The 25,652-nt window shown below is 39.5% G+C and overlaps 1 protein-coding gene across 1 annotated transcript in view; it reads right to left on the reverse strand.

The window, feature by feature from the left end:
* The window catches only part of LIN28B (lin-28 homolog B), a 134,894-nt gene extending 127,776 nt beyond the window's left edge, over positions 1–7,118 (reverse strand). Inside the window, exon 1 of the mRNA XM_072831939.1 lies at positions 7,091–7,118. The gene's annotated coding sequence lies outside the window, so the exon portion shown is untranslated. The remainder of the gene's footprint in view (positions 1–7,090) is intronic.
* Between the last annotated feature and the right edge of the window lie 18,534 nt (positions 7,119–25,652).

Below are 25,652 nucleotides of genomic sequence, written 5' to 3' on the forward strand. Positions count from 1 at the left end.
AATTTAACTATGGATATTAAAATCCATCCATCCAGTTTTTACTGAATAACTATTTTAGGAACGAAATAAATATTAAATGTTCATATCTTTACTACAGGTGACTGTTTTTTGATATGAAATAACAATAAAAAATAAGCCTTTAAATGTATGAATGCTCCCAAAACAGCTTTTTGTAATTTTATATATGGGTATTTTCATTTGATAGTATAGTTTTTGGTAAATTTTAGAAAACAAAAATCTAATGAAAACTGTGATATCCTAAAATACGTTCACCACAATAATTTCTGTTAATCATCTAAATCTCTAATTAGGTCTCTTTTTCTTATTGTTCCATACTGAATACAATGCTTCTACCACATAATACTGAACTGTAATTGACATAATAGCCCATGAAAATGTTCCCTGTCCCAACTTGATGCTATGCTCTATGGTGCGGAGGGGTGGAAGGGATTGTGTATATTTAGGTCATCATTGTAATCCTGGCATTCATTAGTGTTTGATACATATTTTTTAACAAACAAATGACTTAATGAATTTCTGAATCCTGGCTGACTATTCTTAGGATAGCTTTTATGAATTAAATGGACTTGTATACAAAATTTTCTTAAAACCATCTTTTCATAAAAGAGAATGTGACAGGCAATTAATCATTTGACCATTGCTATTGTGATATATATATGTCAAGTGATTTCAATAATTTTATTTTAAATATACACTCATTATTATAAAATTCCTTAATTTATAAACACTATTCACATTCTTAGATTTCAAATTTCCTCCTATTAAAATATGTAACAATATTCTTCTCAAGTACTTTACACGCTGTTTTTAACCCACTACTGTAACTATTCAATGAAAAAGAAAATGGTAAAAAAAAAAAAAAGAAAAGAAAAAAGAAAAAGAATATGGTTACTATTCTATACTATACACTGAAATTTATTTAAAAACTGCCAAATTCTTAAGCCCAAAGACTTGAGGAGTAATAAATATTAATGCTACTACATATTACTCACAATTTTATTTGAATTCAATTTACATCATGTTAGTTTTTACTTGTAAAAAGACAAAATTTACTTTAAGTTGGTAAAAAATTAGCAATAAAAGATATTCACTATAATAAAATGAAAATTATTTCATTAGTTATTCCCATCACTACAATTTCTCAACATTTAAAAAGAAATCTAAAATAATAAATCTTGTTTCTCCAATTATCAGTATCTTCCAAAATTATGTTAAGTAGAAATCTAAAATAATAAATCTTGTTTCTCCAATTATCAGTATCTTCCAAAATTATGTTAAGTGTAAAATATAGTCTACTAAATAAAATATTCACTTTATGGTTTATAACAAAAATTCGTCTATTTACAATATGTCTCAATTATCATTAAACTAAATACATTCTTTGGAAAGCAAAAGAAGCAACAGTGTGACTCTTCCTTCTTAGGATATTTAGAAGAAAAGGCTTTAAAAAATGACTATTTATGATCATATAACAAACACTCTATACAAACACCAGAGTAAAACCTAAAGCAGGATACTTATTACATTTGTTGCAACTTAAATATAACATATATACATGTGAAATAAAATACTAGATGTAGAAGTTCAATATTAAAGTGAATGTGTGTGCTTTATGAAAATGTTTTCTTACTCTGTCCTTTAAAGGAATGGTCATATGTATTAAAACACTCCCCTATAATTTTTTTTTTTTTGCAAATTAAGTCAATAGATAAATTCAAATGCTGCCTAAGTAAAATCAGGATTAAGTCATTTTGTAATTTAACTGAACATCCGACTATAATTCCAGATAAAACTGAAAAGGCTATATTCTCATCTACACACAGATATAGAAAACTTAAAATAATCTACTTTATAGTAAAACAAATAATTACATGTAACTTTACACATTTGAAAAACCATAGGTATTGGAATGTTAACACAGGAAAACTCACATTTACTGAAATATTTAGAACATTATCTTGAGAGGAGGAAAAGAATTTATATTGCTTTCAGAAAACATTTTAAAACTGCATTTTTATATTTATGAAGTAAATTATAATACATTATTTTATATTATTTATAATATATTATGTAAACACTTAACCTTAGAGGTTAATATTTGTAATACAGCTGAAATACAGAGGTGAATTTAACTTTCTCAACCATTTCACAAACTGCAACTGGATTGGCTTCCTGTAATATAGGAGCAGCCCTAGCATTCTTGTCAAATACTGTAATAAAAATATTTTATCCTAGAAAATAAAAAACTTCAACAAATAATTTAATTTGACCAGCAAACCATCAAGATCGCTTAAAGGTACTGACTATGGCACAAATGTTAATTGGTAAACAATTCTTTAACTTGAACGTGAATGTTGTAGCACAATTAAGGTACAGCAGCTGTTTCTGCCAATGCAAACTGTATTTTTCACCATAAGAAACAATAGTTTTGTATAATAAGTCATAGCTGTCAGGGTTACACTGAATAAAAGAAAATAAAAACAAGAGTGGTTTTAGAATAAAGAGTCAAAATAATGGCAAAATTCCTATCTTAATGAAGCTAATCACACATACTGTGAAGGCCCACCATTAACTGTACGATGAAAACTTTAGAGTAGCTTCTTGAAATGACAAACAAAAATGAATAAATAAATCCGAACACTTCTAGTTAATTACAAAGTTAAGACAATTTTATTTGATAATACATTTTTAAACTTTAATATACAACATTAATGGTTAAAAATTTATATCACAAGAGATTAACAACTAAATGAGAAGTGTCAGTGCATTGAACTCCTTTCAATAAACATTTAACATCAAGAAATGTTTTAGAGGCTGCTCACCCTTACATCACTGCCAGTGATCTAATGGTGTAATAAATATATTACTAGATAAAAATAACAGAATTTTAACTAGTAGAGAAGATTATACTAAGAGACTAATGCAAATGGTTTACAGATTTTTTTCCAAAATTTTAAAACTACAAAAAAAAGTAAAGTCTGTTTTTAGCCTATACGGTATAGAATATTTTACTTAAAATGTTTTTGTAGAGTCTGAAAAATATGTTACATAAAAGAATTGTCTGAAAGATATAAAAGCAGCATTTTGGCTCTTGCATTCCCAAATAAAAAATGGTGATTCGAAATATGCAGCAAATTTAAAACATGTTTTTCCACCATTAGAACTGGTCATTCAACACTAACTCCTTTTTTCTATATAATTAAGCTTTTGTTCAGCCATGAAAAAACTAGAAACTGATTGCTTGAAAATGAGCTGCATGCCCTTTGTCCTGGTTTGTCACCTTTGACCCTTAATTTGATGATCCTGCATATCAACCCAGTCTATTTTTAGGAAAATACTGTCAAAGTTCTATGCCTAAAATAGTAGTTTTTACTGAAATATTAAATGTATTACAACATTCCTCTCCAGGTAATTCCTATAACGGTTTCACACCATTGTTCGTTTCACAGAATGTAGAACTCAGTAATATTGTAAGCAATGACAGCCTGGTGTTTATCCTGCTTCAGACAATAGAAAATTTCCTCAAAGTGCTAAATCAAGATCATAATTTCAAAATTTATATTTTTCTCTTTACCTAGAAATTGCTTGTGTTCTAAGTAGAATTTAGTTCATGAGTAATTTCTAACTTTATTATTTTCAATAATCACATGCTGTCATGTGGACTTTCATAGTGCCAGAATATAACGTATAAAGATGCAAAGATCAAGTTCCTACTCAAACTTAACAGCAGTAACAACTCTAAGTGTAGTTTTTGAGAGAACTCACTGGTTGCTTAAATCGGTTGTAAAATCTGGTCTTCATCTGCAAGTAGCAGCTTTCAAAGGAAGGAAAAAAACCTCAAGCATTGATCCCATTGATTTTACTGACATTATTCAAAATCAATTTTATACAATAAATTAATATGTTTAAGAAATACGATTTCTCTATCACAATTTCTGGTTCATTTCAATGCGGCTGGGTAAGAAGAATACGTAAAACAGCAAGTATGAGATATAACGTATGTATTTCCTACAGTGAGGATGCAATTGAACCTCTACACAATTTCTGTGTACAGTTTTCAGTTAGATTCAGCAGTGACCAATATGGCTGTCTTGGTTCAGCACTATGGTCAGCGACTTCATAGAGTCATTGTGTCGGAGAACTACAACACGGTACACGTGTACACAGCGGGCAAACCAATGTGAGTCCATATTATATACACTCCCATGTGCTCATATGCATCAATCTTAAGTTTTTTTAATGTAAGGAATTTTCATTGTTCCAAGTGGCAAGCTGCAAATTCTTTTTTTCCCCTTGTGGTTCATCAAAAACAGTACTTATTTGAAAAGATAATACAGCCCCTTGAAAAGGCAAGAAAATTAGGTACAGGTTAGGTTCTAAGCGTTTAAACATTAAAACTCTGGGCATTTGTGGATGTACAGAATTTTAAAAGGAAGTAAGATTCCACTAAAAATTGTCAAATCAAGAAAACTCTCTAGCTGACCAAAATTTTGCAAATGTCCCTCTCATAATCGACAGTCTTACCTACTTCTAAATTGTTTCATCTGTGAATCTCCACTTTCTTTTTCTTAAAATCAACTCAACTGCGGATTAAGACAAATGTTTATAGGTCACCTTCTGACCGGAGCCTTCTAATATAGTCCCCAAATTTTGGTACTTATGAATAGCACTTTAATTATTTCAAAGAGACCTCAATCAGTCCTAAACCCGAGGACTGTTTTGCATGTTTTATTTAACGACTTATTTTTCTTTTAATCATGGTTTGTAAATTATGATAGCGATGCTACAGATACCAAAAAAAGTTACATGACCATACATAGAAAAAGGTATCAAACTATCACACAGGTTAAGATCTGCTTAATCTTCCCTTCCGTCAGTGAGTAGGATTAAAAAAGTTTAAAACAACTATATTTACCAAAATCCTGGTGGTTTTGGGGGGGGAACTTACATGTGCAACACACTTTAAAATAAGTCATTCCTATGACTTTGAGTACTACCACATTAACACTCAATCTGTTTCACTTACAAAGTATCCTTCGCTGTATCCCCCCTCCCCATAACAGATTTTTGATTTAAGCCCTGATTACTTTCACAAATTCTTCATCGTTTCTGAAAGAAGTTTGGCACAGACAGATAATAAAATACTGTAACTGGGCAAGAATTCATGAGAACTGATCCTTGAGTCATTTGGTTCCAGATCTGCTAGCAGAATAGTTCTTATAACCAATATGCATTACAAATTGATCCAGATAGTTAAATTCTTGACATTATCAAGCAATGATTAGCTTATCCTATTTGTAACATAGAAAACCCAAATGGAGCATTTTATTCATTTGTAGTATCTTCCCCTCCTACTATGTATGTACTAGAAAGCGGCCTGTGCGAGTTTAATTCCTGAAGCTCTTTAGCAAATTTAGGCATGATGTATTTGTCCTGCTTCACACATTCAGAGATAAAGAATTTGGGGAAGCAAGAATTCTCCCCTAAATGGACAAGGATCTAACTATCAATCTAAATGAAATACTAATTATTATATGTTCTGCTGTTACCTTGTGACTCCTCTATCAGTTTTGTACAAATCCATAGCAGGGGAGGGAAAAAAAATGGGGGGGTGGGGCATAAATCTCATCACAAATTCACATTTTGAAAAATCACATAAAGTGGCGTCAATTTCCACGAATTTAATTCTACATTTCAAAGTTTCCCCGAAATCTTTTGCAAAATTAAATAGGGATGTTTCGCCATAGCGATGGGCTTAAAAACTTGCTTTTTACCAACCAATGCATTTCAGGCAGCATTTTTACCTTCGCACCTAGCTAACCATGGTAATAATCCGGACCCCCCCCCCCCAAAAAAAAAAAAAAGAAAAAGAAAAAGAAAAAGCAGGGCTGTTGTTTTTTGCTCAGAGTAAAAAAAAAAAAAAAAAAAAAAAAAATCACTTTGAGTCACACCTTCCAACAGTAAAGACGTTTTAAACCATCCTAACAGCAGCTGTCCTGCGTGATCTTTAACTTCCACAGTATCTGTGGCCGAGAAAGAAAAACAATAAAACACCCACGTAATTTCTTTTTTTTTTTTTTTTTTTTCTTTTTTTTCCCTGCCCGTTAACAATGGTAGATACAGAGAAGAGTCTGCACCGGAGGATTCAGTTCTGGGAACGGCCATCGCACCCGGCAACCCTAAAAACCTGGGGATGAAAACAAATGCACAAAAAAAAAAAAAAAAAAAAAAAAAAAAACCCACCCAGCGAGGAACTGCAGGAAACCCAGGAACCTGAGATTTCAGTCTGTGTTGCACGAAACAATCCAAAATGGCGGACTATTACTTACATTTAAGAAATTCCCCGCAATGAGGACACTAAACACAGAGTGTACGAGGGTAACCGAAAACACCCCAGATTTACCAACGTGCAATCAAAAAAAATGAAAAGCTCAAAAAGGAAAAGTTTTGGGCTGCACATGCTCGTAATGCACCCGCTTCCGAGGTCCCGGCCGGTGGTCGAGGCTCCCGCGACTGCTCGGGGGCTTGCGTGCTGGTTTCCCCTTCCCGGGGCGCCCTCCAGCCCGCCGCGTCGCGTCCCTCCGTCCTCCTCGCAGCCTCCGTTCCGACGCCGCAGCCACCGCGGCGCTCCCGCGGCCCCCGCGATCCCCGACGCCCGGCGGGGGGCGCCCAGGGCAGGAGCGGACGCCCCCTGCCGGTGCGGCCCCGCGCGCCCGCCCGCCCCCGCCGCCCCCGCCGGCTCCCCGCGCTCCCAGCGCCCCCAGCGCCCCCAGCGCCCGGCGAGCGCGCGGGCGACGCCGACCCCGCGGCACCGCGCGGGGACTGAAAGGTGTGAACCCGGAAGTACATCGGCCGCCCGCGCCTCGGCGGCGCCTCCGCGGCCCCTCGGGGGGCGACGCGGCTCGGCCGGCGCGGGAAGGACGCGGCCCCGGCGCCCGCGCGGCCGCCCGCCGCCAGCCCCGCGCCCTCCCCGCCGGGCCCGCGAGCTCCCCTCGACGCTGCTCACGTGCCGGCCCCGGCGCCGCCAGCGCCGTCCGCGCCCGCGCGCTCCCCCGGCCGCGCCGCTTACCTGCGGGGGCGCCTCATGGTCGCGTCGCCAGCGCGGGTGGGAGCGGGGGACGCGGAGGCGGAGGCGGGAGCTCGCGCGCCGCTCGGTCCGGCCGCCCGGGGCGGAGAAGGGGCCTGGCGTCCGCGGTCGAGCCCCGGGCTGCGCGCGGCGGGGGCCGGGAGGGGCAGCGCCTCGGGAGCCGGCGGGCGGGGGCGGGCGGGGGCCGCGGAGCGAGGGCGGCGCTCGGCCCCGGGCGCGCAGTGTGTGTCGCCGCCGCTCCGCCGCCGCAGCCCGGCGGGTGGCGGGGCGCGGGGAGGAGGGGGCCGGGCCGGGGGCGGCGGCGGCGGCGGCGGCGGCGGCGGCGGGCGGCTCGGCTCGAGCCCTGCGTCAGGCGGCGGCACGCGCACACCTGCCCGCCGCCGCTCGGGGCCGCGTCATTGGCTGCCCGCGCCCGCCGCGCCACATTGGACCTGGCGGTTCATCGCCGGGCCGGGCCGGGCGTGCGCGGCGCCGGCGGAGCTGGGCCGCCGCGGCGGGGGCGGGGGTGCGGGGGGCCTGACACCGCGACCCCGGAGAGCCTCAGCCGGCGACCCCGGGGCGCGCGTCGGCCTCCCGCCTCCCTCCCGCCGGGCGCGCCCCGGGGGGACCGCGCAGGAGCCGCTGCCCCCCCCCCCGTGCGCATCCAAGTCCCGGCGGGACGCACCTGGGGATCCCCCGAGCGCCCCCGCGGCACGGCGGCTGGGGGAACCCACTCCGAGCCGCTTCGGTTCGCTCAAGCTGGACGCACGCAGCAGTTACCTCGCAAACTACCCAAAAGACCTGCGGCCCAACACGCAGGCCGAACCGTCGTATTTGGGTATTTCTTCCCAAAACGTCAACGGCCTGCGCTCCCCCTTGGTTCCTGCTTGGTGATTGCACAGCTCCTTCCTGCCAAAGCTTCTCTTCGTACACCCAGGACCAGGTAGTGCTGGTCGACCGCCGTCTGACACCAAGCCTGGGATCTGGGATCTGGGATCTGGGATCTGGTCTGATCCAATACGGACTACAGACAGACAGCCCCTGGCTTACGTGATTTAAACTAACCATTTTTCGACGTGAAGAGGGTGTGAAAGCAATAGGCGTTCAATAGGAAGCGTTCTTCTACATTTCGAGTTTTGATCTTTTGCAGTCTTGATCTTTTCCAGGGCTGGGGTCACGTGACAGCTCCTGTCTCCTGATGCTGGGCGGTGGCAAGTGCTCGCAGCGGTTACTAACAGGTTCGCATATGACCATTTTTGTAAAGATTTTTATTTATTTATCAGTGAGAGAGACACAAAGAGAGAGAGAGAGTCAGAGGGAGAAGCGGGCTCCACGCACGGAGCCCGATGCAGGACTCGATCCGGGGTCTCCAGGGTCAGGCCCGGGGCCAAAGGCAGGCTCAACTGCTGAGCTATCTGGGCCTCCCATGATTTTATTTACTCATGAGAGAGACATACACGCAGAGACAGAGACACAGGCAGAGGCAGAAACAGCCCTGCGGGACTCGATTCCAGGACCCTGGGGTCACGACCTGAGCCAAAGGCAGACAGACGCTCAACCACTGAGCCACCGAGGCGTCCCCACAGGTAACCATTCCGTAACCACACGGCCACTGTGTTGTTCACGTTCAGTACAGTGTTCAGTAGATTATGTGAGAATTTGGGCAGCCCGGGGGGCTCAGTGGTTTAGCGTCGCCTTCAGCCCAGGGTGCGATCCTGGAGACCCGGGATCGAGACCCACGTCGGGCTCCCTGCATGGAGCCTGCTTCTCCCCCTGCCCGTATCTCTGCCTCTCTCTCTCTCTCCTTCTCTGTCTCTATGAATAAATAAATTTTAAGAATCTTTAAAAAATTATATGAGATATTCAACACTTTATTATAAAATAGACTTTGCATTACATAAATTTGCCCAACTGTAGTCTAATAAGAGTGTTCTGAGCACATTTAAGGTAGGCTAGGCTAAGCTATGATGTTTGGTAGGTTAGGTATATTGACTGCGTTTTCGAATTACGTATTTTCAACCTGGAGTTGGTTTATCGGGCCATAACCCCCTCGTAAGTAAAGGAAAATTTGTATTCCATGGAACTGATTAAAGGGGTTCATTAAATATTTCAGTAAGACATGTTAAAAAATAATAAGCATATATGGTATTAAAAACAAAAGTGGGGCAGCCCCGGTGGTACAGCGGTTTAGCGCCGCCTGCAGCCCGGGGTGTGATCCTGGAGACCCAGGATGGAGTCCCACATCGGGCTTCCTGCATGGAGCCTGCTTCTCCCTCTGCCTGTCTCTGCCTCTCTCTTCGCTCTCTCTGAATGAATAAATAAATAAATCTTTTTAAAAATTTTAAAAAAATAAAAACAAAAGTGGAAAACTTGGAACATGAACGTGATAATAAAGGCTAGTTGGCTGGATAAACTATGACTAAAAAGCAAATCTCCAGAGCATTACTGTGAATTGATGACCATATTCTCCCTTCCAATTCCTAAATTAGGATAAGGATACCAGTTCATCCCTCAGGGATAAACAGTCTAGAAAAAAAAAAAAAAAAAGTTTCTGGCCTGAGGATGAAATAAGTGCAGACAAACTGATCAGATGTGGAAGAATTGTGACTCCCCCTAACAATTTTCCAGACTGGCTACTTTTAGTAAATTCCCTAGATGGTTACCCAACTTTCCATTGAGCCTGTGTAGAATATGACTGACTTTAAAGATGCCTTTTCATTGGCAAGTACATAAAATATTTCTTACATTACTCACTGAGTAGTGCAGAGTAGTACAGAAGATTCTTTTAGATGCAATTCTTAGTTATAACCATTGTATCAATCGATTGCAATTGATTTGTTATAATGCTACATACTTTACACTATGATCCTAAATATAATTTAGTGGAAAAGGATGCAGACATTGACCACTAGAAATGAAAAACAGCAATTAATTATATATCACCATCTGAAATATATACTTTGACTTAAAAGCATTTTAGTAATTTTTTATTTATGAGTAGGACTTACAAACAATGCACTTATAGAGTGGGCTTTATTTTCTTTTAATAACTATGTCTTCTAGGTGCTTTATTAGACTTTAGGTATATTATGTAACACCTATGTGAAGTCCTAAGAAGAATTGCAAACAAAATAAAAATTAAAACATTAAAAATATAATCTACAGTAGTTATCCCAGGCAAATCAAGAGGTAATATTCCTTTTTTATTTCAAATTAATTATCATCATGGCATCATGCTGCTGTCAAAAAAATGGAAAATGGGACATTATAATATGTAATGTATATTGTCATATCAGTTGCCAGGAAAGGGGAGATAATGAACTTTAATAGACTAAGCACTTGCTAAAGAATATCATAGTGTGATTAAGAGTAGATGAAAAGATACAAAAGAATGTTAAAGGCAAGTGAATTTATTATTTGTATATAGCTCTTGGCAATTTTTTTTAAGGTTTTATTTATTCATGAGAGACAGAGCCTCTGTTTCTCAGAGGCTGAGAAACAGGCAGGGGGAGAAGCAGGCTCCATGCAGGGACTCGATCTTGGGTCTCCAGGACCATGCCCTGGGCTGAAGGCGGCACTAAACCACTGAGCCACCCAGGCTGCCCCTAAAATAGTGTTTAAGAGTAGTATTGTATTTGTTTGCTAGGGCCCACCCTAATGACCTCATCTTAACTTGATCATCTGCAAAGACTCTATTTCCAAGTAAGGTCACATTTGCAGCTACTGGGGGTTAGGACAGCAATATATCTTTTGGAGGGATAGCAATTAAACCCATAAGATATCATTATTAGAACTATATGATTTTGCTTCTTCACTGAAAAATGAGTATCTGTCAGGGCACCTGGGTGATTCAGTCAGTTGGGCGTCCTGACTCTTGGTTTTGGCTCAGGTCATGCTCTTGAGGTTGTGGGATCAAATCCAGTGTCAGGCTGTGTGCTCAGTGCAGCATCTGCTTAAAGTTCTCTCTCTCTCCCTCTCTGCCCCTCCCCCTGCTCATGCTCTCTAAATAAATAAGTAAATAAAGTCTTTTAAATATTTTTTAAAAATGAATATCTCTTTGCAGAGAACTGAATAGATCCACATCAGTTTTTAAAAAATAAGTATGAAACTCTTGTGTTTTAAGTTTATTTTTATTTTTTTTAGTAATCACTATACCTAATGTGGGGCTTACCTCACAACCCTGAAATCAAGAGTTGCATCCTCTTAGAACTGAGTCAGCCAGTTGCATTTCACATCAATTTTTCCCCCATTGTTACACAAAAAGAAATAATTCTGGTCACAAATGCTTGATTTAGAATTCTGTATGCCTATCACAAATATAATTCATCTTATTTTCAAAATTAAAAATTGGAACGCCTGGGTGGCTCAGTGGTTAAGCATCTGCCTTGGGCTCAGGTCATGATCCCGGGAGTCCCAGGATCGAGTCCCACATCAGGCTCCCTGAATGGAGCCTGCTTCTCCCTCTGCCTGTGTCTCTGCCTCTCTCTGTGTGTCTCTCATGCATAAATAATAAAATCTTTTTTAAAAATTAAAAAAAATAAAAGTTTATAAAAGGAGCACTACCACCCAAACTGTGAGGTATCTTTTGGACTCTCCCTCACATATAGAAGGAAAAAATGAAAAATGGGCAAAAAATTTAGCTTTCATAAAAATTTGACATTTTGTGTTTTGATTTTGACAAATGACAAAATTTGTGTTTGCCTATGAAACTGACAAAATCCTGAGGTTTGACAGCACACTCTTTTGGCAAGGTTATGGACAAGCCACTACTTTCGTACACTATTGTGGGAGTGTAAAAGGGGCACTAAGGTTTAGAGAGGGCAGTTTGGTGAAAACAGAAAAAGTGCAAACTAATGGGAAATTTATCTGTATTCCCTTACTTCTGGGAAACTAAACTCCAGGACTTAATGGTGGCACATCAGTAGTGTCATTTTCATATGTTACAATATAATTTAACCCCATGAGGAGGTGTTTTTGTTTGCTTTTTATACTTTGGAGCAGGTATACAATAAATAGCCATAGAACAGACTGAATAAATGAACAGTTGCACTACTTTCCTCCAATTCTCCCAAGCCTTAAGGTAGAAAAGGATTTATTTAGTACTAGCCACCAGAAGGTCAGAAATCTAGGGTCTTGTAGTATTTAAAATGGCAACAGGGGGCAACCCTGGTGGTTCAGCGGTTTAGCGCCACCTTCAGCCCAGGGCCTGATCTTGGAGACCTGGGATCGAGTCCCATGTCGGGCTCCCTGCATGGAGCCTGCTTCTCCCTCTGCCTGTGTCTCTGCCTCTCTCTCTCTCTCTCTCTCTCTCTCTCTCTCATGAATAAATAAATAAATAATATAAAAAATAAATAATAAAATGGCAACTGCATTTTCACTCTATACAGTAAAACATAAAAGTTTGTAAAGGTTTGGCTAATTAAAAATTGGTCTTGGGGAGATGCCTGGGTGGCTCAGCAGCTTGGCGCCTGCCTTCAGCCCAGGGTGTAAACCTGGAGTCCCAGGATCGAGTCCCACATCAGGCTCCCTGCCTGGGGCCTGCTTCTCCCTCTGCCTGTGTCTCTGCCTCTCTCTTTCTCTCTCTCTCTGTCTCTCATTAATAAATAAAATATTTTTAAAAATTGGTCTTGGAGGAGAAGCTAAATGAAATAAAAACCTGTAGAGGGATTAAACTATCTCAGAACAAAGATCAATCAAGAATGTGGCACCCACCCATACATTTGTGTTGGCACATACCTAGAATATATCTGAATATATATACTTATATCTGAATATACACACACACACACAAAAGCAACAAAAGAAATACAAAACAGTGACCTAAGTAAAATTTAGTCAACTTCAATTACAGGGCCTGGATCCTTGGCCTGGTATGGTAAGTGTGGGAGTACCATTTACCTCTGACTACTGCCTTTAGTCTGTGCTCTCTTCCAATGAGAATCACCTAGCCAACCCAAAGATATATTAGAAGTAATAAGTGTTTGAAGTTTTAAGCCACTACATTTTGGCGTGGTTTGTTACACAGCAAAACTGATATGAAATTCTGATCCCCAAGTCCTTTCCAGCTTTTGTCATAGGACATCTCCAGGTCATGGCAACCCATTCATCCACAACTTCTACACAAATGTGTCAGATCATTTTTGCATGGCCTCCTTCTCAAGGTTCCATTTTCATTCAGACCCACCTGCTTTGTGATGAGAACTAACATGGTAAGTAAACTCTTTTTTTTTTTTTAAGATTTTATTTATTTATTCATGAGACACAGAGAGAAGCAGAGACACAAGCAGAGGGAGAAGCAGGCTCCCTGAAGGGAGCCTGATGTGGAACTCGATCCCAGGACCACGACCTGAGCCAAAGGCAGATGCTCAACCACTGAGCCACCCAGGCATCCCACTAAGTAAACTCTTTGTACACGTGTAATCATAAGCTAGCACTTTTTTATGTGGCTTCTCACACAATTTTTCCTATCTTTGCTTTCTAACCAGGATTTGGGGAAGAATTTCCAGGGCAGGCAAATTTGTTTTGAGTCCCTTGGAAGAGTAGGGAGTTGTATTTGAGGAGCATAGATGAAAAACACTTTGCTAACCTTCAAATCATGCCCATCTTCTTTATCTAAAATTAATACTGACTCACTGGCCACTGAACAAACAAGGTAAAGAATGACATACAAATAATGATAAATTCAGAAACTTAACATCTTTTTTACATTTTTCCCTTCAGTAGTATTACTCAGAACTTTATATATAAATTATAAGAGGTACTGACGCAATATGGTTCAAGGTTCTCTTGTATGATCATTGTATAATCTAGAAAAGGACTTCTTGGAATCATCTGCTTTTAGTCTTGTCAGAAATACAACATACAAGGCAAGACATTTAAAATAATTTTTGAAATTCTTTTTTAAAACAAAAACAAGAGATCCCTTTCTCTCCATCAGGGTTATAGGAGGTGATAGACATGAAGAAGGTGTTTCTGTTAATTTTTGAAGTCCATTTTCAAGGGTTTTTTAATTTAATTTTTAAAAAAGAATTTATTTGAGAGAGAGAGAAAAACAGACTCCCTGCTGTGCAGGAAGCCTGATGTGGGGCTCCATCCTAGGACCTAGAGATCATGACCTGGGACAAAGGCAGACACTTAACTGACTGAGCCACCCAGGTGCCCCCCAAGTTTTAGATAGGAGATTTCTCCCCAACAAAAATTCAAAGAGTTTAAGGATTGTCCATAAAAATAGATATACTGAGAAAAGCAAGACACTGGACTTACTTCATTGCAACGTATTTTGAAATGTCAAAGAAGAAAAATGGAGGATGCCCCAAAACTTTGCAGATTCACATGCTTTTCTTGTTATTTAGCTTTAACATAGATTATATTAAATGCTTGATTATTAAAAATCATAGGGGCACCTGGGTGGCTCAGTTAGTTAAGCATCCAACTCTTGATTTCTGTCCATGATCTTGAGGTTGTGAGGTCACACCCTGCATCAGGTTCCACTCTGAGTATGAAGCCTGATTGGGATTCTCTCTCCCTCACCTTCTGTACCCTTCTTCCCCCTCACACTCCTCTCTCTCTAAAAGAATAAAATAATAATATTATTATACAGTTGAGTCACCTGGCTGGCTTAGTTGATAGAGCATACAACTCTTGATCTGTCATTTGAGTCCCATGTTGGGGATAGAGTTGACTTAAAAAAATCATTATAGAGTTGATGGGTAAGGAATTCCCAACAAGTTGTCTGCCTGGAGTCCTCTCTTACATTGGTCTTACCTTAAAAACTGAAATTACTGTGCTTTCAGCCCTACAGATCAAGTCGTGGAAAGATAGTGTTAAAGTACAAGTGGTATATGGTATTTAAGATAGTGACAAATAAGTTAGCACAAATTATGGGGCAGAATTAAAATATTATGACACCCATCTTGATGTTCATATATTAGAACATAGTATAATGGATGTTAACCAGGGGCAGGTGGTAGATTAGTCTTAAACAATCAGTAAAACTATTGAGAAATAAATCTAACTGAACACCAGAATATATTTATTGTGATCTGATTGAGCAGGGAGAAATTATATTGTAATTAAGCATTTGTCCTTTTGGTATAGTGAAAACAATTTCTAAATTAGGAATGGATTTCGGGGGATGCCTGGGTGGCTCAGCGGTTGAGCGTCTGCCTTCAGCCCAGGACGTGATCCTGGGGTCCTGGGATCGAGTACCAGATTGAGCTCCCTTTGTGGAGCCTGCTTCTCCCTCTGCCTGTGTCTCTGCCCCTCTCTCTCTCTCTTTGTCTCTCATGAATAAATAAATAAAATATTTTTTAAAAAAGGAAGTGATTTGGGGTGAAGAATTAACATGTGTCGAGTCCTTACTAAGTGCTAGACTCTGTTAGAAGCATTTATGTACATTATTTCATTTATATCTCATAAAAAATAAAACCTATGAAGTAAACATAATCATTTCCAGAGGAGGATTTTTTTAAAGATTTTATTCATTTATTTATTTGGGAGAGAGAGGGAGCCCGGGGTTGTGGGGGGAGCAGAGGGAGAGGAACAAGCAGACTCCATATTGAGCACAGAGACCAATTCGGGGCTGAATTCAGTGACCCGGAGATCATGACCTGAACTGAAATCAAGAATCAGAAACAACTGACTGAGCCACCCAGCCGCCCCTCCAGAGGAGGATTCTAAGGTTATTTACTACTTCATGTTTCTCAAAGAGTGTTCCACAGATCACTCACATCAAAATCACCTAAAGAGCTTAATAGAAATTTAAATTCTCGGACGTCAATTCAAATTCCTTTGAATCATGATTTCTGAGACATTTTCAAAAGAACCAACGAATTAAATTATACCAGATTTGTAAAATACATGAAAGTTTTCCCTTTTAGTAGGTACGTCTTAAAGTCATCAGTTAACCTACCCATGTTCATGATAAAGTTCTTTCGTGACCAGTATCTGTATCTATAATTACATTTCTGTGTTATCAATGGTCAATTACTAATTTTTTGTCTGCACATAAAGGCAGCATTAAGAAGAGGAAAGATCAACATTCTAGACTTTCGTCTACTCAGTCTCTTCTTCAGCTGGCTGTCAGGAATAGTACAAAAAGCAATTGTTAGTGCCATTCTTACCACTTTTGGTTATTTTAAAAATATGTTCTTTGTTTTGCTTTTCTTATTTCAGTCTCTGTTTCCTACTTATTTTTAAAATAAAATTATTATTATTTTATTTATTTTATTTTTAGAATTCCTTTTAAAATTTTAATTCCAGTTAATCTTTTCTATTTTTTTTTTTACTGTACACTAATTTTTCTTCTTCCTTTGCTATGCCTTGGGTTTGTCCCTAGTTTCTGATAACTTGGTAAGGCATTAAATAATACCCCGTTTTCCTTTTCCCAGTTCTGAACCGGTTATGGTACGTACAGAGAAGCAAGACAAATGGAGATTAAAACAAAGAAGCCATATTGAAAACTAGGGCTTCTCTCAACAGCCAATCAGGCCTCCTAATACTTCGCACAAATCTAGACCTTGCAATGACCCACTGACTTGGAACCACTACTTCAAATGTCAAGCCCAGGGAGTGGTAACATAGACTAGCCTTCAGGCATGTTTCTAGAAGATTACTTTAAATTAGGTACGGGTGTTAGTATATTTATACTGGGATGTATTTAAAATACATCCAAATACACATAAAGGCAACTTTTTCTACAAAATGGGGACCTAAGTAAAATTCAGTCAACTTCAATTCCAGAGGCCTAGTAGAATAAGTGTGAGAGAAGCATTTACCTCTGACTACTGCCTTTAGTCTGTGCCCTTCTCCTAATGAAAATATACAGAAATAAAATGATGTGATACAGATTTCCTACCAGGTTCACCTTGCTTAAAAATTCACCTTGCTTGAAGAGATTAAAAAATCATATAGAATCATGATTAATTGAATTAATTATGCTACATCATCCAATGGGAATTAATATATGGTTCGAAAAGTCACATAGTGATTGTTAGAAATGCAGATGCCCAGGCTCCAATGCCAGTCCTCTGTGACTCCAAATTGGGGTTTTGAGAAATACAGAGGGAGGCCTGGGTGGCTCAGTGGTTTAGCACCTGCCCGGGGTGTGATCCTGGAGACCCACATGGGGCTCCCTGCATGGAACCTGCTTCTCCCTCTGCCTGTGTCTGCCTCTCTCTCTTTTTCTCCTGAATAAATAAAGTCTTAAAAAAAGAGAGAGAAATACAGAGCCAGGGATATCTCTGCTGCCTCCTGGTATATTTGTTGACCTCAAAATAAAGCAAGTATGGGATTTCCTACCAAATTAGAAGGCTGTTTGTGACAATTTTTCTGTAGCCACATAGCAGTCTTGTTGGAGAAGTGTGACAGAGTCTATGGCAAAGGTGATGTCAGTGGTGGCAATAGAAACCACAGAAGGGGGCAGCCGGGGTGGCTCAGCAGTTTAGCGCCGCCTACGGCCCAGGACCTGATCCTGCAGACCCGGGATTGAGTCCCACGTCAGGCTCCCTGCATGGAGCCTGCTTCTCCCTCTGCTTCCCCCTCTGTCTCTCCCTCTCTGTCTCTCATGAATAAAAAATAAAATCTTAAAAAGAAAGAAACCACGAAAGGAGGTCAATCACTTTCAGATAAAGCCTCCCAAAATTTTTGGTACACAGAGATGAATAAGACTGTTCTCACAAAATTTGTAATTTAGTAAATAAAGAATACGGAAACAACTTTTTTCAGTGATAAAAAGGACTAATAATAGCCAGCACGTATCAAGCACTTACTATACTCCAGGCACTTTTGATCACCACAGAATTGGTGATAAAGGTAAAATAAAATTCTCATTTTGATCCTTTCCACAGAATTGTGATATAGATACAATAAAATTCTCATTTTATAAATGGATAAGCTGAGATCTGGTTGAGGGGTGTTAAATAATTTACTCATAGACACACAGAAAGTAGGTCCTTAAGCTAGGATTTAAACTCAAGAAGGATAATATGCAAAATAACATGAACACAAAACTCAGATGGGAAGAGAGGCTTAACTGGGGAGATGCTTCAGTGTGGCTACCTCCAGTTCCCTTTTCTCAACAGACCATTACCTTGCCTGGAATACTATAAGCACTTGCTGATGGTTTATTTTATTTTATTTTTTTTTTTAAGTAACCATATGAGTTTGTCCCGAATTTGAAGGAAGGAAGTGGCAGGAGTCACATTTTGTGATTTGTCATTTGAGTCTATGTTTTCCTCTGTTATCCACCCAGTCTGAAGAGAGCCAGAAAAAATCGGTTTAGCGGGCAAGCTTCAGAACGGAAGGAAGCCAAATCTGACAAGTGAGAGAAGTGCCAAGAATTCAGGTCTCGGAGATTATGGTGGATTCAGGGATAGATAGCTAGAGCAATTAGAATATGCAAGTAATTAGCCAGAGCTAATTAGTTAACAACAGACTTCCCCTAAGCTCTGAAAACCTAGTTACAAAGCAGTTGAAACAGCTAAAGTAAGCCTTTAGATGTCAAAACTGTTCCCAAAGTAGAACACACAAATTGAAGCAGCAGGCATAATTGTGAGCAGTTTCAAAATACCATAAGTAGAAGACCTATTTTTCTTAAAGGCAGCAAAGAAAACCAAAGATTAAGGAGTTGTTGATAAAAGTTAAGATTTCTTCTGAAAGGGATGTGACTTGTACTGAAAAAAAAAATGTTTTTTTAATACTGCTTTTTATATTTTTTTTTCACTTTGCGTAATGAGTAGCTAATTCATAGTATCTCAATAAAAGTTTATATATTTCGATACAGACATTTACTTTTCAAATTTACGGAGCTAACTTCTAGAGCTCAAAGGATTGTCATAGATAGATTCCAGCTAGGAGACTGTGCTTCTGAGTCCCGACGGGGCAGCCCAATGCTATCTCATCTGAGGAACCATTAGAAATATCTGTTGGATGGGAGATGGAAGGATGCAGAAAGTGACACCGGTTGTTAATCTACTCAACGTGAACCTTGAAGCAGGTTATACAATTTCCTTTTTGCTTAGAGTCCCAGGAACCCTGGAGAAAGCATTAGAACTGACAGCTAGGTCCTGTGATAATGAAATTAAGACAGAGAAGGAAGATGAAATCCACCCAGCTGGATGGGAGTGGGGTTTAATGTATCAGGATGGGAAATAATTCAACACATAGCAAAAGAGGTTCCTGTTGATCATCAGGGAAAAGGTATTCTTTTCATGAAGTCTGTTTTTTTTTTCCTGTTATTCTGATTTGTTAAATTCTATTTATCTGTTCTTAAGTTTACTGCTTCTATCCTATCATCTCCATTGTACAATTGAGCCCATCTAGTAATGTATTGATTTTGGTTGTTGTTTCAGCTTGCTATTTTCTATTTTTAAACATCTGTTTCTTGGGACACCTGGGTGGCTCCGCGGTTAAGCATCTGCCTTTGGCCCAGGGCATGATCCTGGAGTCCCACGTCGGGCTCCCTGCATGGAGCCTGTCTCTCCCTCTGCCTATGTCTCTGCCTCTTTCTCTGTGTGTGTCTCTCATGAATACATAAAATCTTTTTTAAAAATCTGTTTCTTTACTGAGATTTTCTGCATTTTCCTTTGTTTCAAGAGAATTGTATTTGCTTGAGAAAGTATTTTTATGATGGTTACTCTCTAACCCATGTTAGATAATTTCAAAATCTGATTCATCTTGGTGTCATTTCACTGTCTTTTCTCATTCAAGTTGTGATTTCTCTGGCTCTAGGTATGACAGGAGATTTTCTGTTATACTATTAAAGACTTGGGCTGTTGTATTAGGAAATTGTAGGTCCTATATACATCTTCTATTTTAGCAGGCAGTCACTCTGTTTAAGTTTAGCATGCAGGGGGCACCTGGGTGGCTCAATGGTTGAGCTTCTGCCTTTGGCTCAGGTCATTGATCCCAGGGTCCTGGGATTGAATCCTCCATCAGGCTCCTACAGGGAGCCTGCTTCTCCCTCTGCCTATGTCTCTGACTGTGTGTCTCATAAATAAATAAATAGAATCTTTAAAAAGAGAAGTTTAGCATGCAGTCACATTCTACTTGTAGACTGTGATTCCAATGACAATTTAATTTTTGGAGCCTTTGCTGTGTTATTTTGGTCTGCTTGCTTCCCCTGGTGCCATTAGGGTTCCCACTGATCTCTACTGTTGCCACCTGTGGGGATAAAAGGCACTTCTCCAGTCCAAACTACCTGTGCCTTTAGGTGGGAAAGGAAATCTTCAGCCCACAGGAATAAAGAGTAGTTCCACAGGGCCACTTCTTGTCAGGGGAACTTCCACTCTGTCCCCCTTGTCACTGCCACGTGGCCTGCGTGGTATTATTTGCAGGACTCTTATTTGACTCAGGGGAGGAATGAACCTGGACCTGGTCCATCTTCTGCTACCAGATGCGGGTCCGGAAGACATCGGGTCTGGGTTGCTTTCTGTTGCCAGGTGAGGAGGATAATTAAGATACCTGCCTCTATGTTGTGACTCTGGTCTTAGGTCCCTCGCCAGTCTACCTTTCCCTTCTTTACCTTTCAAAGTCCTCCTATGATGCTTCTATTGTTATTTCTAGGGTTTATGGCTATACTTAGCAGGAGCAAGTAGAGAAGTCTATGTCATCTTGTCTGAAAAATAAGCCTACCAGAAAGGATATATTTTTTAAAGATTTTATTTATTTATTTATTTATTTATTTATTTATTTATTTATTTATTTATGAGAGACATAGAGAGAGAGGCAGAGATACAGGCAGAGAGGGAGAAGCAGGCTCCCTGCAGAGAGCCAGGCACAGGACTTGATCCCGGGTCTCCAGGATCATGCCCTGAGCCGAAGTCAGACGCTCAACTGCTGAGCCACCCAGGTGCCCCAGAAAGGATATTTTTAAAGTCAGTCTTGTCATTTATATACTCTCTAGTCAATCCTTGAAGTACTTAGGCCACTCATTGAATAAATATGATTGACCACTTATTATGTTCCTGGAAGTATCCTAGAAATACGGTTAAGATTTGATGCCTACCCTCATAGAGGGGACATTTCAGTAGAGTGAGGAATCATTTCATAGTAAGAGTTATATTTGGAGGCCAAAAGAGTCACTAAAAAAACACACACACACTTTATCACCCCTCTGTCTTCCACTGTGGGGTCAATACAACAAAGACCAGGAGATTATTTGGCTGGAGATGAAAAGACATGTGCCAACATCAGGATGATAGTGAAAACAATGGCTCAGCAAGCATTGCCAAGGGACAGAATCTTGCAGTGTTTCCCAAAGAAGAGCATGAGCCACATGGGCTAGTCAAAGGAATGGATTTTACCCACTCTTGATAGGGGTAGAGGCTCCAGCAAATTCTCATTCCCTCCTACAACCACATTGGGCAGAAATGTAGAGGTTGGTGTGACTATTTCAACAGTTGTTTGAACAATTATAAGACACACGAACATGAGACAACTGGGGCTGTGCTTCACACAACTATAATCAGCATTGGACTAAAATATTATCTATGATATTGATTCATAAGACATTGTTTTTATTTAACCACTCATTTTGCTGAAGTGATGCTCTATCTTCCAAACAAGTCTGTGGAGCAGTTAGCCATAAAATAAACAGCTGGTTCAGAGTAGTATGGAGGTGCTCAAATTCCTTAGACTCTCTGCAGGGTTCCCCAAAGGCTTGGAACTCAGGCACCCCTACTTAGCTGAACAGGTGACTTGGAAAGGGTTTGAATAATAATTAGTGCATTGCAAGGAAATTGGCTGTTTCAAATTATCTGTGTCTGAGAGAGCATCTATAATATAATCACTGTCGCTTGGAAACACCTGGGAGGTGTTTCAGGGGCTTATAGTTGATGCTTGTGGCCTACTGAACTGGAATAGTTTTCATTATAATTGGGAAAATCAGTTGGAGCACTTCTATAAATGCAAAAGTACTTCTAGCATCCTCAAATTGTTTTAACATTTCTGAAGTAAGTCCGTTGATCCCATAAGAAGTTCTGGATCCCTTTTCCTTCTTTATTTTCTTCAAATTGATATTTAGATTACATTCAATACAATCTTCATTGCACTTCAATAAAATTAGTGCCCTTTTTCAGTCCATGTACTTGCTCTAGTGTATTTATCTTCATTTGGAAATAATTTCATTACTGCTGCTTCTTTAATCATAATTTTATCTACATTTTCCTCAGACCATTTTCTTATTATTTATGTATAGCCGTTCCATATTTAAATTTCCAGTGTACTAACTTTCATTTGCTGCAGTATTAAAGCTGACTAAATTTTAAAAACTTTAATCTTAAAATTATGGAAATGAAATGAATTTATTGAAAAAAATTAGGACATGATACATAATGTTATGTATTACATTACATAACAAGAGAATTCTCAGAGTTAATAGTTTGGTATATACTTTTCCATGGCATCAACAAAGCATTTCCCTACTTGAGATCACACAGTGTCATGAGAAGTAAGTTATAGTAATAAGATATCCACTGTATCGCCATTTTGAAGATGCAACTAAAAGCATGGGAGGCGATAAGAAAGGCAAAGCTGTAAGCTCCTAGAGCCATTTCTCCATTGCAGAGGGTCAATTGTAATAGACCCCGTGACCACTAGTATTTAAAAGTTTGTCTAATCTGGCTAATCAGTATGAGGGAGCTCTGAAGGGTTAGAGGGGAACTAAATTTGCAGCAGATAAATATCCAGTTGTATGGAGAAAAGGATAAGTTGACCTGGAAAGGAAAGGAAAGGAAATGAAAGGAGAGAGGAGGGGATGGGGAGAAGGGTGGGAGGAGAAAGATATGTGGATGTTAACAAACCATAAGGTGTCCTGCTAACCTGATTTTTTACCAAATTCTGTAACACACTTTTTTTTTTTAAAAAAAGGATTTTATTTACTTATTCATGAGGGACACAGAGAGGCAGAGACAATAGGCAGAGGGAGGAGAAGCAGGCTCCATGTAGGGAGCCTGGTGTGGGACTCAATCCCAGGATCATGCCCTGAGCCCAAGACATCCCTGTATCACAACCACTGAGCCGCCCAGGCGTCCCTGTAACATACCCTTAAACTATAGAATAAACCAACTTCCAAGGATATCCCACTGAATAAAAAAGATAAAATATTTTTCATAATTTGGGATCAGTGTACAATGGTATAGTTGATAACATAAAGCCCTAATATGGTGGACTACCTACAGCCACAGGTTTTTAGACTGACTCTTTGCCCCCTTGGGTAACTAGGGAACTAATTATAAAATAATAGCAAAATAATAGCATCAAAATTAAACTTCCACACCATATTCTAAGGTAAGGATTCAAATGAATAAGGAAAGGCATTAAGATAATTCTACCATAGTATTTTGACAGATAAGAAGAAACACTCACGTGGGACCTGTACAGAAATGCTGGAACAGAAACAGAATGAAGCAGAAGATGTATATTAAGATGAAAAGCACACTTCAGAACAAACTTTTACATAATTGCTTTGACTCTCAAAGAGACTAAAGAAATTATGAGCTCTTCAAAACAAGAAAAGACCATGTCAGATAACCCTAACTCTATCTCTGACCCATCATATAATATTGACTGAAACAAAAGCTTTTTTTTTTTTTTTTTTTTTTTTTAATGTAAGCTCTACACTCAACAACAGGGCCCAAACTCATGATCCCAAGACTTGGTCACCCACTCTACCGACAGCCAGCCAAGTGGCCCAATAAACAAAAGCACCTTGAGACTTTTTCTTTAATTTTTTTTTTAATTTATTTATGATAGTCACAGAGAGAGAGAGAGAGAGAGAGAGAGAGAGGCAGAGACACAGGCAGAGGGAGAAGCAGGCTCCATGCACGGGGAGCCTGATGTGGGATTCGATCCCGGGTCTCCAGGATCGCGCCCTGGGCCAAAGGCAGGCGCCAAACCGCTGCGCCACCCAGGGATCCCCGAGACTTTTTCTTTATCTTTAAAATGGAAATAAATGATGAAGTTATGGAGGAAAAAACTATCAATACACATTGAACCTACTTAAACACAGAATTAAGTTTAAATAACTTTGACAATTATAGAAAGGAGAATATAAATCTTATTGATTGAAAGAGAATCCTAGTGTATAATAATTCACTATAATAGTCTAGGACAAAATTCTCAGAGCATGCAAACAAAAATTTGAAGTTGAGGCAAATGGAAAGCAATATTGGTGCCTTATTTTATCTCTGTCATAAGGTACCATGAATAGAGATGCTAACTCTGTGATGTGGTTTTACCATATTTTTATTTTTAAATAAGAATAAAAACAATGTTCAATTTCTTAAAACTAAGTGCAGATGGTACAAGAAATGGGCTATTTAATTAGTCTTCTGTATTACAGAACTTCAATATGGAAGAGCTCCCTGAGGCTACCTATGAAAATATCTAATGGCCTAACAAACTCTATTGTTTTATTTCAGACTCAGATCAAAATGATGCCAGTCAGCTGAGCCAAGTGTGTACATTCCTCACTCAACCCCAGACAGCTTAATAATGGTTCATTAAGCAGCTAATTAGACTTGCATTACTCTCAGCCACAGGCTTACAGACCCCACCCTGCGGACACACCTTTGTCATTCTCCTTGTTTTTGATGCATCTTACTTTGTTTGCTATTCAGAAACAGCCCAGGAGAGATTTTTTTGTTCTGGGAAAAAAACCAAAATGAACAAAGGTTTGTATTTTAAGCGGCCTGTCAGCACACTGATTTTGGTTTGTTGAATATACTTCAAAAGCAAAGGGAATTTAGTGATTGCATGGTTTATATTTAAAAGGATAAACTGGGGTGCTCTGACTGGCTCAGGAGGAGTTTGAGTCCCATGTCAGGTGTAGATACTCAAATAAATAACTTAAAAAATAAACTTAAAAAAATAAACTGAAGAAAGTTGATGGATGGTTGACAAGAAACAACATAGGAAGCGCATGTGCAGACCATAACTAGTATGGTTTTGTAAAGAACATCTTGTCATAATTTGAAGAAATTCCCAGATACAGAGATTCAAAGTCCACTTTTCCAGTTCTTGAGATGATAGGGTATTGCCTGTGGCGAATCCTTGCATGTAGAATCCTGTCCTGATCTGTTTTGGCAAAGTACCAGTTGGTGAACCTCACTCCAGGATTTGCAGAATGGTCACTTAAGACGAGATTTTTATTCTTGTTAGAATTGTTGCCATAATTGACTTTATTTTTTTTTCTAAGCATGTTATTTTTATCTATTTCAAGCAAACATTTCCCGTGTTTTCCAGTTACCTTTTACCATAAATCATAATCTTGAAAACAAAAAATTAAACCAACATCAGACATTGGTAGGATTACAGTTCTTAAGTGCTGACATCTAGTGGTTGTTGGTATTCTTTGATAAAGTACTTTCCAGGTAACCTTTTCCGTGGGTTCTGTCATAAGAGTTTAAAAAGTAATTACCTTAAAATGTAAGTATTTCTCCCTATAAAATTCTATACATTTAAAACACTGGTTAAGAAAAATCATTCTCAAACCTTCAAATTAAACAATTTTCATACATTTCCCCCTGCAAGTATGGTATTTACAAGTGCTTCCCCATGATAATGT

This window comes from Canis lupus, chromosome 7, assembly GCF_048164855.1.
Source record: "Canis lupus baileyi chromosome 7, mCanLup2.hap1, whole genome shotgun sequence".
Classification (NCBI taxonomy): domain Eukaryota; kingdom Metazoa; phylum Chordata; class Mammalia; order Carnivora; family Canidae; genus Canis; species Canis lupus.